At 45.1% G+C, this 13,214-nt stretch overlaps 2 pseudogenes; one reads left to right on the top strand and one right to left on the bottom strand.

Moving 5' to 3' along the window:
• Positions 1–2,599: 2,599 nt before the first annotated feature.
• LOC102139974 (exosome complex component RRP4 pseudogene) lies at positions 2,600–3,765 on the bottom strand (annotated as a pseudogene).
• A 5,969-nt stretch (positions 3,766–9,734) lies between these two features.
• On the top strand, positions 9,735–12,891 carry LOC102140358 (KN motif and ankyrin repeat domain-containing protein 1 pseudogene; annotated as a pseudogene).
• The last annotated feature ends 323 nt before the right edge of the window (positions 12,892–13,214 follow it).

The following is a 13,214-nucleotide window of genomic DNA, read 5'->3' on the forward strand; positions in this document are numbered from 1 at the left end:
CTAAAAATTCAAAAATTAGCCATGCATGGTGGCTAATGCCTGTCATCCCAGCTACTCGGGAGGCTGAGGCAGGAGAACCGCTTGAACCCAGGAGACGGAGGTTGCAGTGAGCCGAGATCACGCCATTGCACTCCAGCCTGGGCAACAAGAGCAAAACTCTGTCTCAAAAAATAAATAAAAATGTTTCCTACTGTGATTTGTCTGACTAACAGTGATGCAGTCAGTGATGCCATGTTGGCTTTCGGCTGATTGTGACATATGGTCTGTCTATTGTGGAGGACATGCCTGGATTGGCACCTCACAGAACATGTTGCAAGCTGTTGTCACACACATATAGTCAAGTTTGGACAAGGAGAACAGAAAACCGTGTGCATAGATTAGAATCAGTAGTGACCAGTCTCCTGGTTACTGGTTTGCAAGTTGCATTCCACTCCCCAAATCTTTTCTCTGAGTTCCCTGAGTAAGGGGTCTGGGGTCTGAGCTACCAAGGCCCTGCATTCTCATGTTACCTTGTGAACTGATTTTACCAATGCCAACAGCATAAGTTAATCTGTATTTTTTTTTTCATTCTTATAGTTTACTTCATCTGAGTACAGATGATTTAATTCTGTGGTTTGCAAACTTAGCATTGGAAAACTTAGAATCCCCTGGAGGGCTTTGGTAAGCAGAGACCATTGAACCCTCCAGCCCACAGAATAAGATTTCAGTACTTGTGGAGTGGGCAGAGTATTTGCATTTCAAGTAGTTTCCAGGTGATGTTGGTGCTGTCGGTCCAGGAACGGCCCATTGGGAACCACTACTGTGTGCACGCACATCATGGGTACAGCTAAATACAGGATGTTTTTTTCTTGTGTTTAAAATGGACATTCACCTTTGGAGCAGATGAATGGATCATTTTATGATTTTTGGACATCCAGCCACCAGCAGCGTTATGTAGAATAGCCCTTGAATGGCAATCAAAAAGTCAAAGACAAAAGTCATTTTGTAACATCCATCCTGTTCCTCCATTGGACTAGGGTACTTGGCAATATAGCATGGCACCCATCACAGGGCTGTGTTTAGCTTAAAGGTACACTAAAATTGTATGAAGCAAATACCGAGCAATCATTCATGCACTGGTTGTATATTGAAAAGCCCAAACTACAGGCTTTTCTCAATACATAGTGAAGCTTCGAAAAAGTAATGGAGTGCTTGCATGTTGTTTTAAAGTGTTGATTGTAAATATTGGAAGAACTATACTAAATACTAAAACGCATGTCCTAAAAATCCATGATCAAGATTCGCTTTATCTGGGTTTTGTAATGCATTTAGATGCAGTGCTGGAAAGGAACAGAGTATATCTAATAACTTTACTTGAAATATAACGTTGCCTCTAGGCTAGTATTAATTTTTGTAAAAAGGATTATAGATTTTCTTTGAACTTAGCTATGTCGCACAGGTCAGATGGCGAGAGAGGTAAGTCCCTGAACAGATACTTAAAAAGCAACTAGGAACCTTTTAACTACCTTAACATTTACTAGGCACCCACAGCTATTTGAGTTTTTATGAGGAAGGGCAAAATCTTTGAAGCATCGGAAATGAACATCATACTCTACCCACTCCTTTTGGGAGGCCTGTTCCCCCCCCCACCATTTTTCTTAGTTTATTTTCTTCATGTTTATCAGAGTACATGGACCCAGAACATTCACTCTATTATGAATAGTTCAGCATCTTACAAGTCACCCTCCAAGCAGGACAGATTAAGGCAGACTGGTGTGGACATAATCGCATCTATGGCTATAAGGAATACACAACAGACAATCAGATTCCAACCAAGCAAAAGGCTGCTCAGGTTTTTTTGTTTTTGTTTTTTTTCAAACAGAGTCTCACTCTGTCACCAAGGCTGGAGTGCGGTACGTGATTTCAGTTCACTGCAACCTCCGCCTCCCAGGTTCAAGCTACTCTCCTGCCTCAGCCTCCCGAGCAGCTGGGACCATAGGTGCACACCACACCTGGCTAATTTTTTGGGTTTTTTTTTTTTTTTTTTTTTTTTTTTTGAGACGGAGTCTCACTCTGTCACCCAGGCTGGAGTGCAGTGGCCGGATCTCAGCTCACTGCAAGCTCCGCCTCCCGGGTTTAGGCCATCCTCCTGCCTCAGCCTCCCGAGTAGCTGGGACTACAGGCATCAGCCACCTCGCCTGGCTAGTTTTTTGTATTTTTTAGTAGAGACGGGGTTTCACCGTGTTAGCCAGGATGATCTCCATCTCCTGACCTCATGATCCGCCTGCTTTGGCCTCCCAAAGTGCTGGGATTACAGGTGTGAGCCACCGTGCCTGGCCTGCTTGGTTAACTTTATTCTTCCAACTTTACCAGCTGCACTCTCAGTCATTTAAAGGATATAGGAATGGAGGCCAAAATAGACCATTTGGGGGTCAGGGATGCCATGTTTTCTATTGGGGCAATTTCATGGGGCACTGTGCCTTGTGAATGACAGTGAGTGGAAGACAAAGGATTCTCCGTATTATTCCAGGATGGGAGTCCATTCGACTGGAACACTGTGCACTTTGAAAGACCTGAAACTATTCCCTAATGCTGAGACTCAGCCGACAGCCCAAGGGAGCGCTGTTCATCTGCCATCCAGGCTTGGTGTTAGGACAGGAGAAAGCAGGCCTGTGGGCTGGAGGCAGTCACAGGTCTGTCAATGCAGACAAAGTGATGATCTCTCGAGTCTTCACTGAGCCGCATATGGGGACCACACATCACAGTCTTCACTCCTGCAAGGTCCACAGTCCTGTCCTTCTGGAGTACCTCCTTCTCCCTCCTGTTCTAAAAGCCTCTGACGTGTTTCCATCACAATCTCCTCCATTATTTCTGGCTTTAAGATGTCTTTGATCTGACGTGGAAGGGATGCTTCATAGCAGTACAGGATGCTGGTATCATACAGCATCGTCCTCTGAGTTACCAGCGAGATGATGCAGTTCCGAAGCCAGGATATCACCTCTCCATCAGCAAGAGAGACAGGCTCCAGGTTTGCAGTGAAGCCCCCTGCTTCCTCTTCTTTGTGCTCAGGTGTTGGGTAAATCTAGATGAAGCCGTTGTTACCAAGAATCACTGAGGCACCACATGGCAAATCATGAAAGTGGATCTTCTGCCGTTTCACCAGGGAGGGGGACACCTGGACCAAAACCCCCTGACCTAGTTTTCCATATTTCAGGCTCCTCGTGTGCAGAGAGACAGCTCCGTCAGAGAACACTGCCTGGACCTCAGCACCGATAAGGTCCCCTTCCTGTAAGAAACCTGTCATTGCAAGCTCATCTTCTGTAGATCTTCTCTTCAGCTCTCCTCCAGGAAGGTTCATGGGCGAGAACAGCAGGACCGAATCCAGCCCGGAGTTGGTCTCCACCTTCCACCTCTTCTGTTGAACCTCTGTGATTCTTCCCACTACAATGTCTCCTGCTTCACCAATGTATCTGGGTTTCAAAGCTTTCACACAGATCAACTTATCGCCACAGAGCTGGCAACAGATACAATGAGCTTCTCTTCTTCCATATGCATTCCATGGCCCTGCATGAATCCCGTGTCCATAGTGATTGTGTCCCCTGGCACCACTAGATGTTTCTTAGTGTCTTGACCCAGTCTTTCGCTAAGAGGCTTGCAAGCCACCGGAAGCCTCATCTCCATCGCCATCTTGGCGCCAATCTTGGGAGGCCTTTTTACAGGTCTATTAATAACCTGGGTTTTTTGGCCGGGCGCGGTGGCTCATGCCTGTAATCCCAGCACTTTGGGAGGCCGAGACGGGTGGATCACGAGGTCAGGAGATCGAGACCATCCTGGCTAACACGGTGAAACCCCGTCTCTACTAAAAAATACAAAAACCTAGCCGGGTGAGGTGGCGGGCACCTGAAGTCCCAGCTACTCAGGAGGCTGAGGCAGGAGAATGGCGTGAACCCGGGAGGCAGAGCTTGCAGTGAGCTGAGATCCGGCCACTGCGCTCCAGCCTGGGTGACAGAGCGAGACTCTGTCTCAAAAAATAAATAAATAAATAAATAAATAACCTGGGTTTTTTGTTTTTTGTTTTTACTTTTAGCTGAGATGTCATTAAAACAAGACTGGAAAGATTTTGATATTTCATTTTTGCTTTGACAGGTAACAAGGTGCTATGGATACTTTGTTTTGAAAGAGAGGTAGGTCAATCTGTTGAATGTTTGGTCTACATAGTGTTATAATTCTAAGCCAACAAACTTCAAAAAGTGGAGAAATTAATCCAGAGGAAATGACAGCAGGCGTTCTTTTGCCTTTTGGGAATACTTTTCCTCAATCAAATGCTCAAGTGGGTAAAGTGACCTCTTTAGTTCTTTCCTGTCACCTGTGAGTGACACAAAATAGGGGCTATAAATTAGATTAAATTAAATAATTAAATTATATAAACCAGACTTGGTGGCTCACGCCTGTATTCCCAGCCCTTTGGGAGGCCAAGGGGGGGTGGATCACTTGAGGTCAGGAGTTTGAGACCAGCCTGGCCAACATGGTGAAACCCCATCTCTAATAAAAATACAAAAATTAGCCAGGCCTGGTGGCGGGCACCTGTAATCCCAGCTACTTGGGAGGCTGAGGCAGGAGAATAGCTTGAACCTAGGAGGTGGAGGTTGCAGTGAGCCGAGATCACGCCACTGCATTCCAGCCTGGGCATCAGAGTGAGACTCTGTCATTCATAAATAAATAAATAAAAGTCATATGGTGACAGATTCAAGAAAGGAGATAAAAATAAGAGAGAATATGATTAATTTAAATCAGGACGCAGCAAATCTGGCCCACTACAAATTTTTTTGTATAGCCTGTAACAAAAGATTTTTACATTTTTAAGTGGTTGAAACAGAAAAGTAAAAAAATAAAATAAATTTGTGACTTGGGAAAATTACATGAAATTCAAACTGAAATTTTATTGGAACGCAACCACTCTTAATTTGTTTATATATTGTTGATGGCTGCTTTCATACTGTGGCAAAGTTGAATAATTGTGATAGAGCCCATATGGTCTCAAAGCCTAAAATATACGCTCTCTGGTCCTTTGTGAAAAACTTTGCTGATCACTGATTTCAGTGGCGTGATGAGATGGATTGTGGCACAGGTGGAAACAGGAGAGCAGCACTTTGGAGCAGCCACAGTGGGAAGCAGATTTGGTGTGAGCAGCAAGCAATGATGGACAGTAGTGTGACATCCAGAGCTCCTTCTCCGTCCGCTGAACCCATCAGCAGTGTCTGACACTGTCCATCCCTGTCCTTGCCAGGCTTTTCCTCACTTTGCTTCTAGAATACCACTTTCTCCTGGTTTCCCTCCTACCTCTCTGGACTTTCTTTCTATATCTCTCTTACTGGTTCCTCCTCATCTCTGAAACGTCTAAACGTTGGCATGCCTCAGGACTCAGCACTTGCACTTCTTCCTTTTCTTGTCTACGCTCACTCCCTAGGGTGTTCAAGGGATTTGGGGACTAATCAAAGAGTGACCATGAGATGGCAGTAGCACACACATATTTTATTGGGTGATGGTGACACTCTGACAGTTTTGCATAGGGGTAGAGGGATGTCCCTTACAGCAAGAGTCTGTCCAAAGACCACACTACACGTATTGCTACTCAGAAGGAGAGGAGGAAAGGCAAGGATACCCCCGAGGGAGGGGAGGTTCAGAAACAAGGCTTTTGTGTCTAGGTGATGTTGCACAGCAGCAACAGCGGGGAGTCTCTGAGTCGGACAGCTTGAGGTTTGTGTTTTTGTATTTGGCTTTATTCTTCTGAGACAAGGTCTCACTCTGTCACCCAGGCTGGAGATCAGTGGCAGGATCTGAGCTCACTGCAGCCTCCACCTCCCAGGCTCAAGGGATCCTCCCACCTCAGTCTCCCATGTAGCTGGGATTACAGGCGCATGCCACCACACATAGCTAATTTTTGTATTTTTAGTAGAGACGGGGTTTCGTTATGTTGCCCAGGCTGGTCTCAAACTCCTGAGCTCAAGCGATCTGCCTGCCTCAGCCTCCCAAAGTGCTGGGATTACAGGTGTGAGCCACCACACTTGAGGTCTTATAACCACAAGCCTCTATGTTATCAATGGCCAACAGATGCTGGGTATAGTTTCACTGCGTAGGTAGCAGGAAGGCCCTGAATGGCTAAAAATTGGCTTAAAATTTGTTTTAAATAATTGGATGTGTAAAAATTTGAGTTTGGCTTTTGCAGTAATCAGCGTTAGCCTACAATGAAGAAATAATAAACAATCTATGAGCCAATACACAGAGGCCATCTTTGACTCATTTATATAACTCTAGGTGATCTCACCCAGTTTTAAGTCTTTAAATACCATCTCTAGGATGATGACTCCCACGTGCAATCTTCAACTCAGGCCTTTTCCTCCAGCACTGGCTCATATACCCAGCTCAACACCTCTGCTGGGTATCTATTCACGTCTCAAACTTAACAAGTTCATATCTGAGCTCCCCATCTCTCTCCTCCCAAACCAGTCCCTCCTGCAGTCTCCCCATCTGTTTTCCCAGGTGCTCAGGCCTAAAGCTTTGGTATTCTCCTCTTGTTCCCTCATGCCACACCAAAACCAGTAGGCCTACCTGTCAGCTCTGTTTCCAGAACAGATCTAGAATTCTACCACTTCTCCCCATTCCCAGTGCCACCATCTTGGACCCTGCCATCACAATGACCCACTAGGGTCATTACAGTGCCCTCCTTATTGGTTTTGTGTTTCTGCCTTCACTTCCCCTACAGCCATCTCTCAACCCAGAAGCCAGTGTTATTATAAACATAAAGCAAATCCTATCAGTCATCCATTGAGAACTCTTCAAATGCAAAAGCAAAAGTCCTTACCAGGACCTACAGAGAGCCTTGTGTGACTTGGCCCCTGCTGCCTCTCTAAGCTCACCTCCTACAACAGTCTCCTACTCTGGCCTCTTGTTCTTCTTCAAACACGCCAAACACATTCCCAAACCAGGGCCTTTGCACCTACTATTCCCTCTGCCTGAAATGTCCTTCCCCCAGGTGTCCACATGGCTCACATCCTTTCTTTAGGTCTTGCATCAACAGATACTTTCTCACTGAGGCCTGTCATGTATGTGAGTGTCAGGATCCTGCACTGCAGAATTGTAATTACTGCAATTAATTAATTATTTCAGCACCTGAAATCTCCTGATTATATTATGTATTTGTTTGTTTGTGTGTTTGAGATGGAGTTTCACTCTTGCTGCCCAGGCTGGAGTGCAGTGGCGTGATCTTGGCTCACTGCAACCTCCACCTCCTGGGTTCAAGTGATTCTCCTGCCTCAGTCTCCCGAGTAGCTGAGATTCCAGGCAACTGCCACCATGCTGGCTATTTTTTTTGTATTTTTAGTAGAGACAGGGTTTCACCATGTTGACCAGGCTGGTCTCCAACTCCTGACCTCAGGTGATCTGCGCGCCTCAGCCTCCCAAATTGCTGGGATTACAGTGGTGAGCCACCCAACCGGCCTCCTGATTATACTATGTTTTACAGTGGCATGGTATGTATTTTCATTATGTAATAATAGAACCCTTTCTCTCCTCCTGTCCCGTCTCTGCATTATAACTCCTTCTCGATAAACTTGTCATGATATTAGAAATCATGACAATTAATAATTCAAATAAGAAAAGAAATCTAAAATTTAAATTACAGGTGGCTGCATCTGCACAAGGATTTGGAGGATGGGGCACTGAGGCCATTGTTTCTCATTGTATTAGATACCTAGGGCTGCCATAACAATGCACCACAAGCTGAGTGGCTTCAAACAACAGAAAAGTATTCTATTGCATATATGGTGGCCAGAAGTCTGAAATCGAGTTGTTGGCAGAGGCAGTGTTCCCTCTGACAGTTCTAGGGCAGAATCCTTCCTTGACCCTTCCAGTGTCTGATAATCCAGGCATTTCTTGGCTTGAAGAGGCATAGCTCCAATCTTTGCCTCTCTCTCCACATGGTATTCTCCTCTGTGTGTGTTTTTGTCTCTGAATTTCCATCTTCTTGTAAGGACACCAATGATACTACAAACGGGCCCAGTCTAATGACCCCATGTTAACTGCGGAGACCCCGTTTCCAAATAAGGTCAGATTCGTGGGTTCCAGCAGTTAAGACTTCTTCATTTTGGGGACAAAATTCAACCCATAATCCTCACTATAAGTCTTTCAGGACTACTTAATGTTTTTACAATGAACATAAATTATTTTGATTAAAAGTGGGAAAAGCAGTGGCCTATATAGTTCTTGACTTCTTCCTGAAGAAATGGTGGCACCCCCAGAGATCCTAATTGCACCATCTGAGCAGCACATATTGGGTGGGATTCTCTTGGATGTTTCCTTCATCCTTAATAGATCATCTACACCTTCATGTTTCCCTCCCCTGGGGTGTTTGCAAACTAAAATGAAAAGATGTTCTAATGTGCAATGCCTCAACAAGGCGGATGCCAGGGGGAAGCTGGGGGGTGCCATACTGCATTGCACTCCAACTTCCAGCAGCTTTCCTCGTGAGCAGTGCCGTGTGTGTGTGTGTGTGTGTGTGTGTGTGTGTGTGTGTATGATTTGCCAGGCTGGCATTTGGTGCATTGCTGGGTTTTGTTTTCTCTCCTCGAGTGAGTAAATCACTTTTCACCTTGGGCCCCCCAATCTCTCTTTAGGAAAGTATTTTGTTTTCTGCTGGGCTGCAATAGGAAAAAAGGCAGAGACATTGTACTCTGTGCCTGTGAGTACATGTTGAGCATTTCCCAGTATCTTGTATCAGGATATATTAAGACAAGGGGTTGCAACTGCAGGTATATTATTTGTCATACTATAAACCTTGACTGTGGATGGTTTCTTAGATCATGGTCCCCCAGAAGCAAACCCTGAGACAAGTATTTGAGAAGCAGTATATGTGAGAGGTGATCCCAGGAAACACCAGTAGGGTCACCAGTGGGCAGTGGAAAAGGTAAAGGCAGCCAATAAAGGCTGCATTATCACGCAGGTCACTGCTGTGGCACCTGGGCATGATCCACGGAGGAAGTCTGGGAGGCAGTGCAGAATATGTGCCTCAGGGTCTGTCCACCTGAGGGGAGTGGGTGCTGGCCTGCTTTATTGTGAGTTGAATTGTGTCCCCAGAAAAAAATATGTTGAAGTCTCAACCCCTAATACATGTAAATGTGACCTGATTGGAAAACAGGGTGGTTGCAGATGTAATTAGTTAAGACGAGGTCATACTGGAGTAGGATGGGTCCTTATTTCAGTATGACTGGTGTCCTGGTGAAGAACACCAGGTTAAGAGACAGACTCACAGGGAGAGAGCACCCAAGTGCAGACGGAGGTGGCAGTGGGAGATCTGCTGCTACCAGCCAAGGAAGGCCTGGAAGAAGCAAGGAAGGAAGAAGCAAGGATGAGGCAAGAAACCAGGAAGAAGCAAGGAATGATCCTCCTTTACAGGCTTTGAAGGGAGCACGGCCTTGCTAACACCTTGAGTTTGGACTTCTGGCCTCCAGAATTGTAAGAGAATAAATTTCTGTTGTATTAGGCCATCCGGTTTGTGGTGATTTGTTATGGCAGCCCCAGAAAACTAGTACGATAGGTATTTACCGACCTCCCTTGTCTGCTATAAAAGCTACCTCCTCCAGCAGCCTTCCCCTCCTCGCACCCCCATCACCCACCCAAATCATTGTCCTTTGCAAACAGGCAGTCACGATCCAAGGGCCAGAAACAAAAACAAAAACAAAAAACTGCAGGCAGAGAGAAACCTGTGTGCCCAGGTTTAGGAAAATTTGCCATCAGATTTATAGCACTGATGGGCTCCCCATATGATGAAGCAGCAATGCTCCTGGAAAAGTATGTCACAGAGGATTCATCTAAAAAGAATCTGGTTAAGTAGCACAGGCAGTTCTTCACTTAGCCAAGAGGAGGAGAACCAGGCCTTCCTTGACGGATAAAAGTCTTATGTGATTTTAAGTCTTATTTTTGCCATGGCTGGGGCTCAGTACACACCATCCCAAAATATGACTGGAGGAGACCACAATGTGTCACCCAAAAATATATCTCTTTGGCATATTTTGAGCTGGTTATTCAGAGAAACTGCAGACACAGGAATGGCTCTAAAAAGCTGTCCTTTTTTACACGGAAATTTACATCTAGAAAGGAAATCTACATTAGTAAAGTGTCTGCATCAGGAAGAAGGCTGCTCAGAGGTGAGGATCTCAGAAGGAAAGCTAATCAGCAGCCAGGGCGCCTTCCCCGCTCAGGAAAGCACACGGTCTCTAGTGAACCTGACAGACGACCAGATGGCCGCTGGCCTCTGTACGCACAAACAATGAAAGTACACGAAAGCCCATCATGAAGAAGGAAGACGGTAACAAAGATTCAAACGGCATGAAAAAGAATCTTCAGTTTGTTGGCATTAATGGAGGGTATGCAACAACTTCAAGCGATGATGTCAGCACAGATGAAAGCTATTCCTCTGAGTCAGATGACGAGTGTGATGTCACTGAGTAATATCCTCTTGAAGAAGAGGAGGTTGAAGACACTTGGGGAATGGCCGAAGGGCACCATGCCATTAACATTGAAGGTTTCAAGTCTGCCAGGGTGGAAGATGAAATGCAGTTTCAAGAACGCGAACCTGAGAAGGTGAAAATCAGAGAGAGGCATACATTAAGTGAAAAGATGTTGTCTGCTTGCAACTTACTGAAAAATAATATAAATGATCCCAGAGCTTTGACCAGCAAAGATATGAGGTTCTGTCTGAACACCCTCCAGCACAAGTGGTTCTGCGTGTCCCGTCAGAAGTCAGCCATTGCAGCCACTCTGGGAGACTACAGAGCTGCTTTTGAGGCTACCTCCCTGGATGTCCTCTACTAGGTCATCAACTTGGCAGATGGAAACGGCAACACAGTCCTCTATTACAGCGTGTCCCACTCCAATTTTGAGATTGTGAAGCTGCTGTTGGACACCCGCATGTGTAACGTGGATCACCAGAACAAGGGACTATACCTTCATCATGCTGGCGGCCCTCGCGGCTGTGGAAGCAGAGGACATGCAGGTTGGGGAAGAACTCTGGCTGAAAGGATGTGAGCCCCAAAGCCAGTCAGCTGGGGCAGATGGCCTTCATGCTGGCAGTCAGTTACTGGGCAGATCGGCATGGTGTAGGGTCTGCTGGCCAGTGGGGCTGAGGTCAACCTCCAGGAAGACAAGGGCTCCATGGCCCTCATTGTGCCAGCAGGCATGGGCACATGGAGATCATCACGCTGCTGCTGGCCCAGCTGGGCTGCAATGTCCACCTGGAGGACAACGATGGCAGCGCCATGCTCTGGATCGCTCTGGAAATGGGGCACAAGGGCATCACCGTTCTTCTGTATGCTCACATCAGCTTTGCAAAAGCCGCTGGGCATCCCCTAGGCTTGGAATGAAGCCACGGAGTTTCATTTGATTGATTGTATGCAAATAGCCTTCCATTTCCATGCCACCATTAAGCTGCTAACTGTTCCTGTTGGGGTGGCAGACGCTGAATGTATAGGTATTGTGCCTGAGCTCACCAGCAAACAGAAGCATAAAGCCCAGGGCTAACAGCTGAAGCTTTCGCAGTGCAGAGACTGCCAGCCTGGGCACACATGCCTCCTTTCTGGCCATCTTCTCTCTGTGTAGGGTGCACTTTAACCTACTCTGTGTTGCTGTTGAGTCTCTGCTCTGTTATATACAGTCATAGGGAATTGTGAGCTGACCTTACCCAAAAGTGCACCTTCTATTCCGTCTCTCCACTCCCAGACCACTACCACAGAGAAGTGTCAGGTTCTCATTGGCATCATGTTTTAAAATTTTTCCACAAATATTTACATTTACCAAATGTGGCACCATTAGAAAGCTCTTCCAAAATTCCATCCCAGCACAGCTTTGTTGATTTTTCTTTTGTCTCTTATTATTTTAAAGTAAGAAAGTTGATCATCAGTAACTTCAGCCAGGGCTAGATAGAACTCTCAAAAAGTATGAAACTTTCAAAAGAAAATATTTTCATTTGGTTTTATCTAGGTAGATGTAAACATGACTTTTTTAAAAAAAAGATTATATGAAATTGGCACAGTATTTTCAACTTTTGTATTTCATACTAATTAAAGACATGAAGAACTACATGTAACATTATCATATTTTTGTTAATAATTGCAAAATTCCGTTTCTAACGATAAAGGTTGAATTGTGTTAGAGGAGTTGGCTATTTGCCTCTAGAGAAATATAGCATAGTTCTCTGTATTTATGGATTCCTTTATACTGTGTCACATTTACTTTGGTCCTACATGTATTTAAATGTTTGAAATGCCTTAGACTTCTGTCATATTTTCAGAATAAAATTTCATTAAGATCTAAAAAAAAAAAAAAGCTGCTGGATCACTTTGATTATCTAAGAGATTTTATCTGCGTAACAACACAACCTTTATTTATCATACAGTTCCTCCTGCTACCTTCCCATAACTGTGTCCCCCAGGAGCCACAAGCCCCCTATTCTCTTCTGTAGCTCAGGATGCTATAAAAACTTCAATCATCTGGCCCTTCTGAGTGTTATATTTTGTGGGACTTCTGGGCCTATGCATGTAATTAAAATGTTTTTTTCTCCTGTTCATCTGCCTACTGTCAGTTTATTTCATAGACTTAATTATCCAACCTTCAGAGGGTAAAGAGGAGGTCTTACTCTCCTCTGCACCACCTTACAGAGAATAACTCTTTACCAAACTGTCAAAACAGTAGAAATCAACCAAGAAGAAGCCACCAAGGGTGAGGAATTAAATGACGGGTAAAAAAAGGAAGAAGGGGAATTGTCCAACTGCCTTGTCATAACAAGCTGCAGGAATGATTTACAGCAGCAGCAAACATTTCCTGTGCCACTGATATATACCAGGCACTGCTCTGTTTTGCATCAACTCTGTCATCCTTGTAGCAACTCAATGAGACAAATATCTTATTTTATTGATGATCTTGAGGTTCAGAGAGGAAAAGTAACTTGCCCAAAGTCAGAGCTACTTAGTAACAGAGTCAGCAGAGTAAGAGCTCTATCTTTCTTTTTTTTTTCTTTTTTTTTCTTTTTTTTTTTTTTTTGAGACAGGACCTTACTCTGTCGCCTAGGCTGGAGTGCAGTGGCACGATCTCGGCTCACTGCAGCCTCAACTTCCAGGGCTCAAGTGATCCTCCCTCCTCGGCCTCCTGAGTAGGGAGGGACTATAGGCACACAATACCATGCC

The sequence above is a fragment of the Macaca fascicularis genome, chromosome 10, assembly GCF_037993035.2.
Source record: "Macaca fascicularis isolate 582-1 chromosome 10, T2T-MFA8v1.1".
Classification (NCBI taxonomy): domain Eukaryota; kingdom Metazoa; phylum Chordata; class Mammalia; order Primates; family Cercopithecidae; genus Macaca; species Macaca fascicularis.